General features: G+C 37.9%; 1 long non-coding RNA gene across 1 annotated transcript in view; it reads right to left on the reverse strand.

Moving 5' to 3' along the window:
• Nucleotides 1-13,313: 13,313 nt before the first annotated feature.
• The window catches only part of LOC122792755, a 305,447-nt gene continuing 301,963 nt past the window's right edge, over nt 13,314-16,797 (reverse strand). Inside the window, exon 2 of the long non-coding RNA XR_006363426.1 lies at nt 13,314-13,841. This is a non-coding gene — a long non-coding RNA (uncharacterized LOC122792755). The remainder of the gene's footprint in view (nt 13,842-16,797) is intronic.

A 16,797-nucleotide genomic window follows, 5' to 3' on the forward strand; every position in this document is an offset into this window, starting at 1 on the left:
GATGCAACATCCTTACCAGCTCTAATTTACTGAACTGAGGCTGTAAGCACATGTTTCAGGCTGGCGACTACTAGTTTAATGCTGTAAGCACATATTTCAAGCTAGCGACCACTTGTTTACTGGTTTCCTATTAGTGACAAACTGATTAAACTCTAATTTATTAGCGTCTACTTGTTTTATGCTGTAAGCACATATTTCAAGCTAACGACCACTTGTTTACTGTTTTTTAATAGCGACAATCTGATAAACTCTATTTTATTAGCAACTAGCTGCTTAATGGTTTTCTAGGCTGATTGTTCAACAGTATGTTGTATTTTGCTTTTTTTCTGTAAAAATATGCGTGTAAGCCATTGTGTTTTAGCATACTGCAAAACTGTCTGGCTTGGTATGAATGTTACATAAAATTAATGTTTTACCTAAACAATTGAGCTCTGGTACCCCTATAAATTAGGTTTATTGCTTCCCAAAAAGCTAATCACTCATATTTATTCAATTATTTTTACCCACCAGGAATCATCCCCTCCAAAAGCAGTCCTGCAATTCAGAAGGATGCAGCTAAGCTGTATTTAAAAACAGTATACCTGCCTTGAGCTGCCCTATGAACTAACATCCTGCCAAGATTAATAAATCCTAATTCTCTCTATGAATGTCACAGTGACTTGCCTGGGTCTATAGCACATTTAGTTATTATTTTGCCCATTTACCCATTATACCTAAATAACCCCCTAAAAAACTGAACCAGTTTGAACAAACTGAAGTTCTCCCTACTACTAAGAAATTGAAGGATTTAAGAAGTTAACCACTATATTCCAACAAAAATTGGAAGCTATCAAAAATGTACTCTACCCCCCTACCAACTAAAACTGTTCAATTTTACTAATATAAAGTCTAATTCAAACAAACAAGCCTTACCTAAAATATACACCAAGCATAGAGCTTCTGGTTCAAAGATCCTTGAGTCTGTGTTGGCCCTGCTCCGCTTGCCCTCGCTATGCTCAGGCTCGCATCGTACCCCTCCCTGCCCCCAATTTCCACCCGCCCCCACTACATCTAGCTTTATAGACACAAAACACACCCCCTCTAATCTGATCAAATCAGGATTCCAGCTCTCTTTGGTATCTGCCCACCTCTATTACCCAACAATTCCGTTACATAACCCATCTTATCCAATCTGCACTCCACTGCTTAATTTAACCTGTCCAATCACCCCTCCTGCTAGATTCTAGCCTTCTATCTATACTATACTGAAGACACTATACCTAATTATAGTACCTAAGCAGCAACAATGTCACCATGCAAAATAATGTTTCCACTCTCTCTGTTAACCCTTTTGTTAATTACATATCTCCTCTCCATTTATGAAAATCAGACTTACCTTGGTTGTCACTACCCAAAATATCAAACCTCCCAAGATTGGTCAAATATAACAGCCCACCCAATAGGAACTCCCATACCCAAGTCCATATCCACAATAATACAGCATTTTATCCAACCTAAATACATTAGTTCAAAATATAAGCATTACCAAAGACTCGTATACAAATTCCTGAAACTAATCATTAACCTTCACAATAATCTTACTATGGATGGTGATATTCACCCAAACCCTGGTCCTTCTGCTCCAGATAGCACAACCTCTCACTATTATATTCTTCCAACCCACCTTCTATCACAAGGTCCCCCAACTCCCTTGTTGTTTGCCACCTAAATATTAGGAATATAAATAAGTACATAATCTACATGCTCTCCTACAAATTTAATCCCCTGATATACTGTGTCTAACTGAAACATGGCTGAAACCTGGAACCTTCAATAATGAAATCCTACCTCCAGGGTATAATGTACTTAGGTATGACCGGGCAACTAGGAAAGGGGGGTGTTGCTGTCCCCTTCAAATCCACCCCAAATGTAACCTTAGACCCCAATCAACCATGCCAGAGCAATACAGCTGAAATACTCTCTACCAAGTTACATATTAACAAAAATAAAAGCATACAGATTATCTGTTCATACATTCCCCCAGGAAATAACATAAACACTCTAAAGGATACCCTCCATTGGTTAACTGACAACTACCCTCAAGAAACCATAGTTCTTGGAGATTTTAACATCGACTGGAACACCTGCTGCTCACAGTCTCCCATCACTCATGTAAACGTGTATGGCTTTACACAGGTCATATCCACCCCAACCAGACTAGGCAAACGTAACCAAAAAGACAGTATACTAGATTGGATACTTATCAATAGCCACCCCCAAATGTATTCATCAGGGTCCATTCCTGATGACCCCAGTGATCAGTTTATCACTTTTATTTGTAAACACAAATCCCACAATGCTCATCAGCCCATCTACAGAACCATACATAATAATAAAATCCTCAACATCAGATTGTTTCAGGATGAACTCAAATCATGAAACTGGTCTGCCCTAAAATACCTGCCCCTTGATGATGCTGTGGCCTACTTTAACAATAAATTCCTCTCCATCCTAGATTCGCATATGCCTGCTCGTTCCACTAGGATTAAAACTAAAGTTGCCCCATGACTCTCTAAAGATACTAAATCAAAAATCATAACCAGGAATAAAGCCTGGGCTACCTGTCGTGCCACAATAACCCCTATAGATCAAATCAAATTTTGGCAAATAAAAAACGAGATTAAAAAATCCATCTTATTGGATAAAAGAAACTATTATATAAATCTCTAGAATAGAAACCAAAATAATCCTCAAAGATTCTGGGCAGGTGTAAATAAATTACTACACCCAGGTCAAGCCACCACTCCACCTCCATCAGCGCCAACCGATAGTTTGCCACAGAATGTTGCTAACACCTTTAATAGTTTCTTTATGGAAACCAGCCAAGCCCTAGCCAGCCAATTATCTTTGAACCCTACTAGCACTTAGGACAACAATCCCAATTCCCAGCCCTCCTTTAGCTTTCAACCTATCTCTACCTCTTTCATTTGCAATCTAATCAAAAAAGTAAAACCTTCCACCCTAGCTACTGACCTTCTCCCTGCTGAATATTTACAAAAAGCTGCAGATATTATAGCATTCCCCATCAGCATTCTAATTAATTGATCCATAGCTGAAGTCAAAGTCCCCTCCATATGGAAAATATCTCATGTTATACCTCTCTATAAAGGTGGCTGTTCTACCGAACTATCAGCCTATAGGCCAATAACCATCTTGTCACCACTGGCTAAGATCCTGGAAAAATGCATCCACAGACAACTCCTATACTTCATAACCCAGAGCAATCTATTGGCTAAATCTCAGCATGGCTTTAGACCACATCATAGCACTACCACAGCCCTCCTCTTCTTCTCTAATGATATTTATTATAACAGAAACAAGAAGTTCTCTTCAGCTCTATTCTTGGATCTTTCCAAAGCATTCGATATGGTTAACCACCAGCTGTTAATCCACACTCTGACTAATATATCCCTAGGTCACCACTGCCTTCAATGGTTCCAATCCTATCTACATAGTAGACAACAATCAGTACTATAGCAAAATAATCTATCTAACCTCCTTCCTAACACCCTAGGTGTCCCTCCGGGGGTCTATCTTGGGTCCACTGCTATTCTCCATATTTATCAATGATCTCTACACTGTCATCCCAGATGCAAACTGCATTCAGTATGCAGATGACTCTACGTTGATCTGCACTGGTACCACCAAGGATCAGCTACAGGCAAGTACTCAGTCAGCTTTCAACTTGGTTGAAAATTGGCTTGCCCACTGATGTCTCCTTCTAAACCCCAATAAAACTAAACTGCTATTTTTTTCTCCCACGCATAAATCCCTGGTGATATCCTTCTCCATTACCTCTAAAAATGGCACTATCTTCACCCCAGATGTCCACACAAAACTACTTGTGGTAATTGTTGACAACAATCTTAAATTTGATGCCCATGATAAAAAACATTAATAAAAAACTGGGCTCACTGTATAGAATAAAATCATTCCTTATCCCACCTGCTAGGACTGCTATTGCCCGATCCCATCTCCTCTCCACTCTCTTCTATGCCTCTCCTATACTTGCCAACTTAAACAAAATGGAACTTAATAGACTCTCAGCCTGCTATAATGGCATAGCTAGATTTGCCACTGGGCTGCCCTACAGAACACATCACTGTATAAACTTAAAAAATCTAGGCTGGCTAGTGCTATCAAGACAGATTCAGTATAACCAACTTATTATGGCTTTCAAAGTTCTTAACCAACCTGATAATAACCCTGCGTTAAGATATATCATCAAACCTCACACCAACCAAAGATCACTTAGATCATCCAATAGAATTGTAGTGCAAACCACTATAGCTAACAACTTAGCCGGGAACTCCATGTTTGCCAACTCGGTAGGCAAAGCTTGGAACTCACTACCCCCGGACATTACAACAAACACTACCCTTTCTAAATTTAAGACAGCCCTCAGGCAGTACTTCATGACTCATTGGCTTTGTCCCTGTGCCAGGCCTGATTAAATACTTAGTAACACTTGCACACCTGTATCAGATTAACAATTGCTTTTGTAATTAATAGTCAATTCAATGCTACTGTGTTGTAACCAGCTGTCCAGATGTAAAGCATCCTATTTCAGCTAACCTATACGATGAGTGTTAATTTGACTGTTATTTATGAACTTTAGTGTGTTCTATATAAGTTTTCTTCTCTGTATTACTTCCTTTGGAGTTTTTCTCCCCGGGCCTCCACTGAAAATGGACATGTATCCAGTCGGACTATCCCAGTCAACAAATGTGAAATAAAATAGATAAAATAAAAATAAATATGCAACTATGATAAGAATTGCACCTAACATTGCAACTCTACAATCAAGTATTTTAATGCAGCTAAGCACAGTTCTGCTAAATTTCTCCTTTTTTCTGCATTAACACTTCAAATGCTTGACACTTCACTTGTAGTTCTTCTACTTTAAAAGTAAAACATATCTGCAAATGTATGTATTCCATACTCACCTTTTTGGAAAAAAATTTTAAACATCCATGCTTTTTGAACTGAATATAAAGACATTTCCATTGAAAAACTTATAAATTAACCATAATGGACAAATAATGAAATATATCTTTAAAAGTTCAAAAATGCCATATTAGACTGTAATTACTAGTGATGTGATCTAAGAGACCATGAAGGAGCCTAGCTGAAAATTTATTAAGTTTGTTTCCACTACTATTCATTCTGATTAGTTGTTGGAACTTTTGATGATGAAACTGTTTGCAAAGTATGACTGCATAATGTCAGTTTTCTAAAGACCCTCCAGCTCAGGAACATAGCAGGTGAACAAGTTATGTGGTAATATCTGTGAATTTTTTCATCAAGTTTGTAATATATTCATGGAGGAATTAGTTTTACAGGAACTTACTGGAGTTTCTCTTCTGCCAACTCTAATTTCACAAACAATATTACTTCTTCTTTCGTCTTTTCCCAGTTAGGGGTAGCCACAGTGGATCACCTGTTTCCATTTCTTCTTGTCCTCTGCATTTTGCTCTGTCACACCAACCACCTGCATGTCCTATCTAACCACATCCATAAACCTTATCTTAGGCCTTCCTCTTTTCCTCTTACCTGGCAGCTTCATCCTTACCATCCTTTTCCCAATATACCCAGCATCCCTCCTCAGCACATGTCCAAACCAATGCAATCTCACCTCTCTGGCTTTGTCTCCAAACTGTCCAACCTGGGCTGACCCTCTAATATACTTTTTCCTAATCCTGTCTACCCTTGCCACACCCAGTGCAAATCTTAACATCTTTAACTCTGCCACATCTAGCTCTGACTCCTGCCTTTTTGTCAATGCCACTGTCTCCAACCCATATAACATAGCTGGTCTCACTACCCTTTTGTGGACCTTCCCTTTCACTCTTACTGGTACTTGTCTGTCACAAAACACCCCTGTCACTCTTCTCCATCTACTCTATCCTGCCTGTACTCTCTTCTTCACCTCTCTTCCACACTCATCATTATATTACTGAAAGCTATATTTTAAACAGCTGTGAACAGATTATTAAACAATCACCCAGGGATGATAACTTGTTAGATGTTATTTGGTTAAACCACAAGACTAATTTAGCTTTAAGTTGTAACTTCGCTGTCTGAGTTGGAAAATCATTTCAGTATTAATACTATTAAATATGAAATTGTGAGGAATAGTGAAAAATATGTTAGACCAAGTTTATGTCTTAGGAAGATTTATAGACTGAATTTGATTCTATAAATAAGGAAGTTAGCTCTTGATTGTGGGGGAGTAAACTGGGATAAAAGTGAAATGTAGATAATTTGGATACTTTTTATGGTAAATTAGTCAGGTTTGTACCTGTTGGTGTGATCAATCATCACAACTAATGTTCCTGCCATGGTTGAAAAAAGTTATCACAACTGAAATATAAAACAGAAGCCATCTGGAAGATTTATAAATATATCCCATATGTTTCCATCAGATATAGATATAATACTGAAAAAAAACCTTGGAGGAGTTTATCTCTGAAATTAGAATTGACTGAATACTGTATATATTGTTGCTTGTGACTGAGTTTTATATGGTCTGAAGAAGTCCATTATGCATGAAAGTACTTACCTGCTTGCAATAAATTATTTTGCTTTTAGCTTTGGTGGTTCATCTCTTTTTATCTTATTGTTGGATTTCTGTTCTGTGTGAGACTAACCTTTAACCATGTAAATTACTTTTTGCTGTGTTGAACTGTTCTGTGGTTTATTTCGTGGTACATGGCTGAAGGCTTCAGTGCAGAGACTAAGTTAGCATGCAATCCTATTATGCTTAATTTTAATAAGAAGAGGATTTTAAACACTGAAGGTAATCCACTACTGTGTTTGAACTTGTCTGAGACTGCTAACAATGATGGTGACTCCTAAGTAGATATGGGTGTCTTTATATCACTGTTGAATGATGTGGAGAAGAAAATGTACAAAATGAACGGTCTCCAACAGCAGTGTTTACATCTAGAGGTTTGCTTGCACCATACAGTCATACCTGGGGCGTACAGGTCCTGAGAATGCTGACCTATGATGAGCAGTATCCGGAACTATTAAGAAGATAGCAAGCACTTAACCTTGAATTAAGTTTTAATTATATGAGGTTACTGGTAGACTTCTTTAAACCCACTGAGACTAAACTGATTGTTGAATCTGATAGAATACTACAAGAGCTTAAGAATAAATATACATCTGAGGTCTATTTATCTAGAGCTGAGAATGTGTTATATGATGTTTCCATTTATGATAATAAATTACAACAAAAAAATTAAAAAAAATGGAGCATGATTATGCTGATTTTAAAGCTGGTCATATTTTGGTATGGCCAAGGGAGATTGACAGAGTGATTATTAAAGTAGATGGTAGTGGTCATGTCAATGATGTTTTACCAAAGGTGGATAGTAGTGATGCTTTTAACAGTGTTCCTACTAATGTTGTCACTTCCAGCTTAACAGTTGGAGCTGATGCTTGTCATAAGGAGACAGCAGTTGCCCCTCCTTTATGTACAGCTTCTTTCCCATTACTTCTAGTCTCTGTGAGATAGATGAATGCCCCAGGATGGGGGGGGGGGGCATTCACTAAACCGAGTGAGGAGGAAATGAAGGATGTCGGTGATCCAGGATAAGGATGTCAATTAAGGTATATATGGATATGGAAATGAACTCAAGGACTTCGGTTTTAATATTTCCACTTTTATTTTTGAATGAACAAAAGAGACATTGGTTGGTCCTTTATCCCAGCTGAGAGTTCTGTATATAGTGATGTTCTCAATGTGAGACTTTTTCCAAGAAATGTTATGTTAAGAACAATTTTTTTTCTGATCAGCAAGTTGTTAGTTGGATGAGGAAGCCTAGTACCTTTGTACTGTCTTTTCATCCATTGTTGGATGCCTTTCTAAAAGTAGGTGAGTCAGATATTTATGAAACTCTGCATACATGGCATTCAATTTTTTTTTTAGCATAACTAATGAATAACAATGTGCGTTGGTGGATCTACAAATGAATAGAGAGATTCAGATTTGTCCTGCTGACAAGGGAAGTGCTATTGTGATTATGGACAAATCTGATTATTTAAGAAGAATGTATTTATTATCTGATTTTAATACTTATAACATGTAACATTACTAGACAGGATATTAATAGACATGTTGCTAATGTTCATGATGCACTTTATGATTTTTTGATGACTGGGTTGTTGGATCATGATTTATTTTAGATTTTGTATGTGAATGAACCTCTCATCCCCATCATACATGATTTGCCGAAGATTCATAAGAATTTGTTGAAGCCTCTGATGTGCCCGATTATATCAGAACATGGTTGGCTAACTGAACCACTCTCTATTTATGTTGAAAATAGATTGAAAACAGTGTTAATGGCAACACCAGTGGTTTTAAAACATACTGATAATTTTATGCACACTTTTTTGAGTATATGAATGTTTGTGAACATGGGTCTGATGTTTACATGGTCATGTTAGATGTCTGTATGTTATTTACTGTAATGCCAAATGATTTTGGTATTGAGTTTGTGAGGCTTTTTTTAACATGACATAGTGGCTATACAGGAGGCCAGATTAACCTGGTGTGTTTCCTATTAGATCTTATTCTTAGCAACAATGTTTTTGTTTTTGATGGCAGCTTTTATTTACAGAGGTTAGGCATAGCTATGAGCACAGTGTGTGCAAATAGCTACACCAATCTGGTAATGGCTCAGTGGCAGGCAGATTATGTATTGACTGAGAATGCCTGCACTAAGCATATCAAATACTATATGGGATCTTTAGATGATATATTTATGTTATGGGATGGACCTTTGATGACATTAGATGAATTTTAAAATTATTTGAGCACAGCACAGATTTTTTCAAATTCACAATGGTTAGATCTCAGACACAGATTTTTTAGATGTTCGTTTGGTTAAGGATCACAATGGGAAAATTAATACCAGCATGCACTGGAAATTGTGCTGGAGGAAAAGCAAGTTGCACTGGACTAATATGCACCCTGTGTACATCTTTAACAATGTAGTTAAAGGGAAATGTTTGCGAACATCCAGATTGTATATTGATGAGTAGAGTTAAGAAGAGGCCTTTGACACAATGCATGGTGATTTTGGAAACATAGGTTATTCATCCAATGAAATATTGAAATCTATTGAACAAGTGCATGCTATGAGGAGGGGGAAGGCTAAATCCTACTTCTCAAATATTAGTAACAACCAAAATGAATGGTTGGTTAAAAACACTAGTAAGCCAGGTAATACCAAGGTGGTGTTAACATATTCCAGTGACGTTAGTTTTGTTTGAGATTCTGTGAGAAGAAATTAGATAATATTAATGACCAATAGTAATTTGAAGAAAATTTTGGGTGCTAAACCTACTTTTTGTTTTAAGAATGGACTATCTTTAAAAACACATTTGTGCTATGATTCTAATAGATGTACTACTTTTGAATCAGATAAGATAGGCACCTGTGTCGTAACTCTAGAGCCTGTGATTATATTTCATCTAGAAATTGTTTCATACATCCTATTACTGGTAGGAAATAACTCCCTAAACCTTATGCTGATTACAGAAGTAGGGATTTAATTTACTTAGTGACATGTAGAAATTGTGCACATTTCTACATTGGGAAAACCAATCGCTCTCTTAAGGAAAGGGTATTAGAATACATGAGAGATATACACAGACAACAAGTGTGCAATGCTCTTGCTATGCATATTGCTGAATATGAATCTCATAGCCTCTGTTTTATTGTATTACAATTGGTTAACAAAGTTCTGAAAGGGGGTAGTATATCTAATTGAACTGAAACTGATAAATTAAATGGATTATAATGTTACTAGCAGATAGGGTTATGGCTTGATGATAATATACCTTTAAAGCCAATTCTAAGATGATGAAGGCTGCATCATTAATCATCAGAGTAATTGTTTGATTGGTTATGAATTGTTTCTAATTGTTGTACTATATATATTGTTGAGTTTTGTATGGTCTGAAGAAGCGCATTATGTGTGAAAGTGCTTACCTGGTTACAATAAATTATTTTGCTTTTAGCTTTGGTGGTTTGTCTCTTTATTATTTTATTGTTGGATTTCTGTTCTGTGTTAGACTTATCTTTAACCATGTAAATTAATTTTTCCTGTGTTGGATTAATTCTATTGTGCAATATTAACAAGTTTAACATGAAGAGCCCAGCTTTGTATTAAGGTAAAGTAGTCAGATATTTCAAGGTCTATGCTAGACAGTGGCTGTGACACCCCTCCCAAGGGACTAGTCCTGAGTCTCTAAGGACTGCTAACCTAATCGGTCACTGTCCGTTCATGTGACCATGAGATTACACTTTCTAAACCAGTTACTTCCTCCCCATTGCTCCATGGTCTCTGCTTAGAGTTAATGAAAGAAAACATGTCTTCCATGCTATTGGCTTAGCAGAAGCTATAAACTAATTGTTTTCTAAAGTAAAGGACCTCCCAGATTAGGTAAACCCAACCACAATCAGCCTTGTGTTGCTTGTCTTCGCATCACTCCCTACCGTATTTCCAGTTCCCACCTCACCCTCTCCTTCTGTGTCTAACACCGCTGACTCAACACCATTTCATTTCAACTCTTACTTATACAAACAGTATTATATCTTATTAATGATAATAATAATAACACTAATAATAGTTCACCCCCTCTTCTATCTGTACTAACTAGTCACTTTCATTTTTTTTTTGCTCAGCCTCCACTTCTACTTTAAGAAAACATCTGCTGAAGCCAAAAACAACCTCTTTAGCTGCTGACCATCTTCTAACAAAATCCCCTAAAAATATCAGCTGATGCTCTGTCATTCCCTGTGTCAATATTAGTAAACTGATCCATACCTGAGAGATCTGTCTCATCCATCTGAATAAAGTCTGTATAATACCACTATACAAAGATGTCACATCAACATACTTTTCCAAATATAGACATATTACCACCCTGGCCACTTTGTCTAACATACTAGAAAAATGCGCCTACTCACAACCTTTTCTGCAAACCCCAACATGGTTTTAAACCTTACCAGTGTATTATCACTGCTGTTCTTAAGTTCACCAATAACATAAACCAGCACAGGAATGATGACAACTGGGTATCTTTGCTATTTGTATATTTATCAAAAGCATTTGACACCTTATCTCATCAATTTCTTCTTACTAAACATTCGTCCTGCAGAGTCAGATAGCCCTCTCTGCTGTTGTTCTATAACTCTCTGACTCTCAGGTAGCAAGTTTTATACCATGCTAGCATGGTATGCAGGAACCAAGTGTTTATAAACACACACACACACACACACACACACACACACACACACACACACACACACACACACACACACACACACACACAAAATCATTAATTATAAACCCCTAGTATGATAGTGCATGCCCCCAGTTTGCTTGCAATTAAATAAATGAACAAATACATAAATAATGACCTAGAAGTTTACTTCAGCTTGCTGGTATGAAAACCATACCGTGGCACTGACTCATCTCCCATGTCGTCCCAACATCATAGTTCAAGAATCAAGCACAAAGACCCCAAATCAGGAACAGATTTTATATATTGATCTTATTTACTTAGACTGTCTAGTACAACAGTTTTTGTGTTAGCAAGCATTTTGAAAGGTTATGAAGTCTGAAACTTATGTTTGTCATTTCTATGTGACTACAGTACGCAACAGATTTTATGAGGAACAGACCACAAATATGAGGAAAAAATCAGGGAGATTTGAGAACTATGGCTTCTGTGCACGAGTGCACACACACACACACACACACACACACACACACACACACACACACACACACACACACACACACACACACACACACACACACACATGCACACACCAATTATAGCCATTTGTATGACTGTACATTTCTGCTATCTGCTTGACATCAATGGCCCAGAAAATTATCTCAGCTCATTGTTGTCAGGACCATATAGTGCAACCCAATGCAACTTCACTACTCCTTCTCAACGTCTTAGCTTCAGACAAAGATCCAGCATCAGGAAAGATTTTAAATATGTCTGTTATATACTTAGAAAGTTGCTGGATTAACAAGCTTTGCTGTAATAAGCATTTTCTATAGGGTCAAAAGTTTTAAGCTCTAATGCCTGTCATTATTTAGTGATTGCAATCCACAATAACTTGCCAGAAAGTCACATATTTTACAATGGAAAGATCAAACTACCTCTCAACACCTTTGCTCAAAACATCTGGACAAAGCTGAATACAATGAGGTGACACATTTTAAATACTGTTTTATTTAATCTATTTTTAACTAGGTAAACCCACGAGACAAAGTGTTCCTCTTCATAGGTGACACAGGAGCACAATCTAGTTAAATGACATGGTCAAAGTCACTCAGTAGGCAAATGAAGGTAGAACGACTCAAATTCTGTACTTTTGATTACAGGAAGCAATTTGTTAACAGGTTGAAGTGCCAGACCACTTTCATTCACTTTTAAAAGGTTTAACAGAACAGCAGGTGTTGCATGGACATGCATGTTCTGAACAATAAAAAGTCTGTACAATTCCAATGACTGTTTTTACTGACTGACTGCAATTCCCAGCGACTTATCAGAAAATTAAATTAAGTTAACAAAAGTCTGACAGTTAATGCAGAACATCAATACCCTGAGATCTTAATAAGATGTTTGTAGGAGTCAGCATTAAAAGGCTTGACTCTCACCTCCGGTTGCCAATTGTTTGATTCTGAGCAAGTCACTTAACTGGACAGTGGTCATAAAGTGATACATGGTCTAGCAAGCAGGTTTAAAAAAGGAATTGGTATATATAAATATGAAACAAAAAATAATCTGCATTACTGACTACAACCAGTCAGGAAAAATATTTTAGGTGCAATATATCTCTCTGGCAAATGGCAAATTGCTAACTGAAAGATTGCCATATTGCTGCAATGCACTAGAAACATATTGCTATGCACCTCAGTGGCAAATTGTTATCTGATACTGGTTGATGTTTCACACATTTGTACACACACACCCACACACCCACACACACACACACACACACACACACACACACAAAGCACTTGTATGTTCCCATCTGAAGTGCTGTATCTGAAGTTCTATACATTCATGGAGGCAGACTTAAATCATTGGCTTTGTAATGGCAGTACCTACAAATCAGCAGCAGAGCACAAAACCAGTGGCAGTGAAATGAGGGGTAGTCAGGTAACTTGAATAGTGACAGGCAGATTTAAATAGTTGAGAAAATGATGACATAAACCAGCAGACCAAAATCAGTAGTGACATGCTTTATACAAATAACAAATGGGGCAGACTGACAGACAGACTTAAATCAGTAGCTTTCTATGGCAGACTTATAGCACTTACAAATCAGCAGAACAAATCAGCAGCAGTAAAGTCAAAAACTTAAGTGTAACTTAAATGAAAGTGAAGAGGTTCAATACTGCCCTAGCTCATTTTTCACTCCATTTCTTTTGGAGTATGATCACAGAAAATCTCTGTTTTATTGTCTCTACAATCACATAATGAGAAGCACTTCCAGGAACTGTTTTTGCATATCAAAGAGACAACTGGACCCAGGTAATACGGGTTTCGAGACCATGGCTGTGATCATTCTTTTTTTTTCATGTTTATGGGGCCCCCAGCCAGCACCATGTATTAAGGCAGGTTCTAGGTCACCTCTTCTGGATTCAGTCCTGTGTGCTGCTGTTGACATTGTGGCATAAAATGTACCTTCAGTAACTGGTCAGGGATCAGACATATGAAGTGATCTGTGTTTTTGAAGGCTGCTTTTATTAATCCTAAAACAAAACATAAGACATATTTTAAAATTCCACATTTTACTGTTTATATATTTCTGTAAAATATATTATAATCTGTAAGATTTCTTCAAGGCTAAATTGTACTTGCAATTTTCCTTTAGCTGCCAAAAGGAGAAATGAAGTGAAATAAATTAATTGTGTGATTGCAAAATCTAAGGCATATGCCAGTGTTTCCTGGCAGAAGGTGATAATTTTTGTGATTATATCAGGTGTTTTTGAGTACTCAGCTGGGATTTGATATAAACAAGTAATCTGATTTAATTTTAAATGGTGAACTTTTCATCTAGTTTTATATATCTTATTAACATTATATCATGTGTCATTCACCTGGCTTCTTAGATGCTTCATATTGTTTTTGTGTTTCTGCTTTTAGAAAGTGTATGTGCATATACATGTGTGTGTGTGTGTGTGTGTGTGTGTGTGTGTGTGTGTGTGTGTGTGTGTGTGTGTGTGTGTGTGTGTGTGTGTGTGTGTGTGTGTGTGTGTGTGTGTGTTTATGTCCATGAATGCAGGAATGTGTTGTCTTTGTGCCTTATACCCATGGTCTATGTTCCTTCCTCTGTGGACTGCAGTCTGTATCAATATTCTGCACTCTGTTTGAGCAATTGGAAAATGCAATACTTTAATAATCCCTAGACCTGTTAATTGAATGTTTATACCTTACTAGTATATTCATAATGGTGTCAGCTGTGGGATCAAAGAGTCCCTGACATTTCATAGATATATTACTGATCAAAATGGAAAAGAAAACAGCTTACTTGGGGTTATGTTTCAACAATGACTTGTGCTATAGTTTGCCATCTTTAGACAAGGCTACAGTGAATGATATAATTCCTGGTTTTCCAGCTATCTTTCTTTCAAGACGTATGGTCTGTAACTGAAAATCTACATCTTTGATCCCCCATCTGATAAAACAAGCTACTAATAAATGTGTTCAGGACCTAAGTTGTTTCACCCTTTTCTTATCTCCATGCATCATTATTGGCCTAGCATTAAGCCCATTCTGTATGGTAATGATATAGTCATAAACTAGGACAACATTGCCACACTGTAGGTTGTGGGTTTCGTGATTATTTATTGTATAAAGTTTCCTTGAAAAGCCAATATTGTGAAAAATATTTTCAGAAAGTTATTTTTAGCAAACAGCAATAAAAGCTCTTTTTTTGCATAGGGGCAAGTCCCCCCTGCATCTCCCATGTGGCCCCCCAACTATATAAACCAACATGAAGGTGGCACAACAGTGCAGAATGTGTAACAGGAACTTTCAACAAAATGTCTCTTGCTCTGCTGTTAATCTTAGAAACAGCAATCAAACTGTTTTCATATTCACAGTTAGTAATACCATTCATTTTAAAATGACTAATCTCACAATTCAACACAGACCATTATTAATATGGGAAAGATGAAAACCACTTAGACAAATGCAGATAAGTGTTGATTGGCATACACTAACACATTTAGTCATCCATTGGATATTGTTTACTTTTTTATATACCTGGGTGTCTGCCTAGACCCTTCTGTAATTATGGATATATGTGCTAACATAGTTAGGGCCCAGCTAAATAGTTTCATTTCTTTCCACTGCAGGTTTCTAGCACTAAAAGCTTGAACAGCCACTAGTAAAGTGGAAATAATACTGTAGCATGAATATGGGTCCCAGTTAGTCTATTAGCACTTCTTTGGAAAGAAAAAAAAATGGCCTGCAGGTTGTTGTGCAGCACATATATAGGCTCAGTCAACTGTTTCCTAACAGACAGTATCAATGCTTATCTCTGTATGGAGCAGGACAGACCAATATGCATGAACCTGATTTTGTTTTGTACTCGGTTCTTGGATGACATTTTTATTGTGCTGAGGGGGGATTTTGTGGAAGCTGGTGGATTGGTGGGTTGCTTTGTTGGTGCCACATCCTTCCTGAGGTTCACTCACACCTTTGGTGGTGGTGAGGTGGCATACTTGGATGTTGATCTTGGAGAAGTTAGGGAGAGGGACCGGTGCTTGTCAGGAGTTTTCAGGAAAGGTGCTTGTTCTAGCTCATTTCTCCATTCTTCCGGTTTCCACCCTTGCCATCGGGGATGTTCGGTCGTTGAGGGCCAGCTGGTGGGGGCGGCTGGAGGTGTCACTTTGGATGGAGACTTTGAGTTGGATTGTGAGTTGCTGGGGAGCATGTTTTTGGCTCAAGACTGCCCTGGTGATCTATTGGACTCACGAAGGAGGTTTGGAGTGGGAGGGGGGATGGGCTTTTGCACCCCGGTTTTGAGTTCGGGAAGGGTACCAGCATCAATATCTAAAGAAAAGTGCAGGTTGGACTCTGGTGTGGATGGTCCAGTTGCAGGGGATGATTTCATCTTGAGCCTGGTTGCGACTTGTGGTGTGGATGGCCATCTTGTACAGAGTTTGGTTTGAGGGGGCTGAGAGTGGTTTGGATGCAACCCGGCCTTGCTCAGTGGTTTGGGTACTTCATCCAAGATTATATGTGGGAGAGGGTGTGGCATCAGGAGCCTCTTGGAGTCTGGTGGACCGCAGTTGGTGGGGTTTCCCGGAGTGTTTGGGTGTGAATCCTGCAACTTTTGTAGTTTGTTGAGGTGGGAAACACATTTGAGGTGAACGATTTATATTATTTTTGTGTAATGGGTGCCATGTTTTGGAGTTGGGTGAGTGGCATGGCACAGTGTGAGTGCTGTGGATTTGGTGGTATGGTCGTCGTAGCTGGTTGAAGTTGTGTACTGGCATTGGGTTGATTTCTTGCATGGTAGTTTTGGTCGCTGTTGATGGTGCCTGGGTTTGTTTCTTGAGCTGCCAGATGGCCTGTTTTTCTGGGCTGGGCGATGGCTGTGAGCCAGTATGAAATGTTATAGTGAGAACAGTTTGCGGTGTGGAATTTCAGCAGTGTAATAGTGATTCTTTGTGGGTAACATTATTTCATGTATCTGTT

This window comes from Protopterus annectens, chromosome 1.part0 (genome assembly GCF_019279795.1).
Source record: "Protopterus annectens isolate FY-2018-M chromosome 1.part0, PAN1.0, whole genome shotgun sequence".
NCBI classification, from domain to species: Eukaryota; Metazoa; Chordata; order Ceratodontiformes; family Protopteridae; genus Protopterus; species Protopterus annectens.